The sequence below is a fragment of the Olea europaea genome, unplaced genomic scaffold (genome assembly GCF_002742605.1).
Source record: "Olea europaea var. sylvestris unplaced genomic scaffold, O_europaea_v1 scaffold393, whole genome shotgun sequence".
NCBI classification, from domain to species: Eukaryota; Viridiplantae; Streptophyta; class Magnoliopsida; order Lamiales; family Oleaceae; genus Olea; species Olea europaea.
Genome location: NW_019258828.1, coordinates 101,767 through 103,945, shown reverse-complemented (window position 1 = coordinate 103,945; position 2,179 = coordinate 101,767). Strand labels below are relative to the sequence as shown.

The following is a 2,179-nucleotide window of genomic DNA, read 5'->3' as shown; positions in this document are numbered from 1 at the left end:
AAGGAATTAAATGAATATGTTTTCAACATCGCGTTTATTGTTAGTCAGTTTTTACATTTTATTGAACTTTAGTATTTTTTAACTTTTGAGTTTACATTTTGATATATTAAGTTCCTACGATAAGAATTATTAAAATAATCATAATTTAAAAAAAAAAAGAGAAAAATTCAATTCAAATCAGCAACGAAAATAACAATGGAAGTGTGTTGCTCATCAACAATGGACTTAATCTGCAAAATTGTTGCTAATTTCATTGCTTATTAGCTAGGAAATAGCCGTTGGTAAACACCAACAATTTTTTTTTCTCTAATTTATCAATGGCCCAAAAAATGAGTCAGCAAATTAGCGACAAGAATTTTACTGTCTGATTTACGAACGGAAGGTTTTCGTTGATAAAAGCTAAGCTATTACATACGAAATTCAAGTCATCTGCGAAGAAAAATGTTTCTAAGCCCGTTTTTTGTAGCGTAAATTATGGCACTTCAAAGTTTAGCCGTTAGTTTGACTAATAGGAATAGAAAAAGTGATATTCCATTTCTTGGTTTCAAAGTGTCAACTCTTCCCATCTTTTTCTTGATTGTAGATTTACAAATTCAAGACTGATAAATCGGCATAATTGAGCTTTAAATAGGAATCATTTTATTGGGCAAGCAAAGCCATAGAACAAGGGTTTCATAGGTCTAAAATATAAAAGTAAAGACAGTTACTGCTTTCACAACATATAGAAGTAAAGACAGCCACAAATGGGCTGTTAAACAGTTCTACTCAAACATTACTCTTCCTTGTTCGTCCTATTTCTTTGCAGATGACCTGGTACCTGTTGCCTACAACGACGAAAATATAGAAACTCCTTAGATTAGTTGAACAATGAGTAAGAGAACAATTTAGGCTTCATTATAAGAAACTAAGAAAGCATATTTATGATTGTTGAAAACGGGATTTAATCAAATAAATTTATCTTCTATGTAAGAACTTAAGAGTTAACGATGAGGTAATTTAACATGGGATACAGTCTGGCGGAGAACTTGAGTTCGAGATTGTATTTCTGGTTTTGATACAACGATTATATTCACCTTTATTAATCACCCGTAGTCCACCATAACATTATTAACCTAATATAATCTATCTAATTTCATTTTTAATTTTTAATGTGGTGTAATCTAATAGATTCTAAGTGTTGTTTCTGATGCTGTACAAATTACGTTAAGGTAATTCTGACAGATTATCTGGAAGGAGAAACTTATACTCCAGAAACAACACTAAGTTCAAGATGTGGTGGTATAATATTGTATTAAAGCACATTGAAGGCTTATTTAATAAGATGAGGAGGTTCAATATGGACTAGGCAAAAATGAATTCAAGATCGGACTATAAAAAAAAAAAATTACAAATATTTTTTTTACCCATAAAAAATTTAGGAGAGTGGGCGTTCGCCCCAAATCCATCACTGGTGTTAGAGCACATAGATATCATGAACCCATACCTTGCAATCGCATAGTTTTGAAAGTTGTGCACATATCATGCATTTGATGAAAGAAAGATGTATATAGCATGCACGTGAGGGGACGTGTTGGAAACCTTCCCCCTCAATAAGAGCTTAAGGTTTACACGAGGTATTTCAATTATGATCGTCGCCAGAACATACCTTCTTCTTAGGCTCACGAGGCTTTTGTTCTTCCTTCGGAGGGGCCTGTTTAGGGACAGGAGCTTTGGCAGGCTCTTTCTTGCCAGATTGACAACCAGGTTTCTCAGGCTTGAGTGATGCCATCTTTGCACACAAGATATCAGAAAATTTTCTACACCTTATGCTTATTTCCTCTTTGGGATTGCATTTTATAGTTTAGTTTGTCGAGTGTGGAGGGAATAAAAATTGTAACGCATAATGTTACCATCAAAGAAATGGAATAACTGACTGGAAGCCTCTTTTTTAATATGCTGCATCAGATGCTTATCATAGGAAATATGCTGATTCTTTTTGAAGAAAATATCGCCCTTGATATTTAAAGAGTCTTAGAAATTACTCTCAGTCACTTGACTTGTATTGAAAATTTAACTAGGTCACTAATTTTATTTTTCATTTTATACTAGTCTCTCATAATCCGTTTTGTTTTAAGGTTGGTCAATTCCATCAACTTTCCTTACTAAATTACAAAAAGTGAGGAGGAAAAAAAAAAGAAAA

The 2,179-nt window shown here is 32.9% G+C and overlaps 1 long non-coding RNA gene across 1 annotated transcript; it reads right to left on the bottom strand.

The window, feature by feature from the left end:
* Positions 1 to 616: 616 nt before the first annotated feature.
* On the bottom strand, positions 617 to 1,878 carry LOC111387180. Its single transcript, XR_002701362.1, has 2 exons — positions 1,646 to 1,878; positions 617 to 824 (listed from the first exon to the last, which is right to left on the bottom strand). It is a non-coding gene; the product is annotated as an uncharacterized LOC111387180 (long non-coding RNA).
* Positions 1,879 to 2,179: the final 301 nt, after the last annotated feature.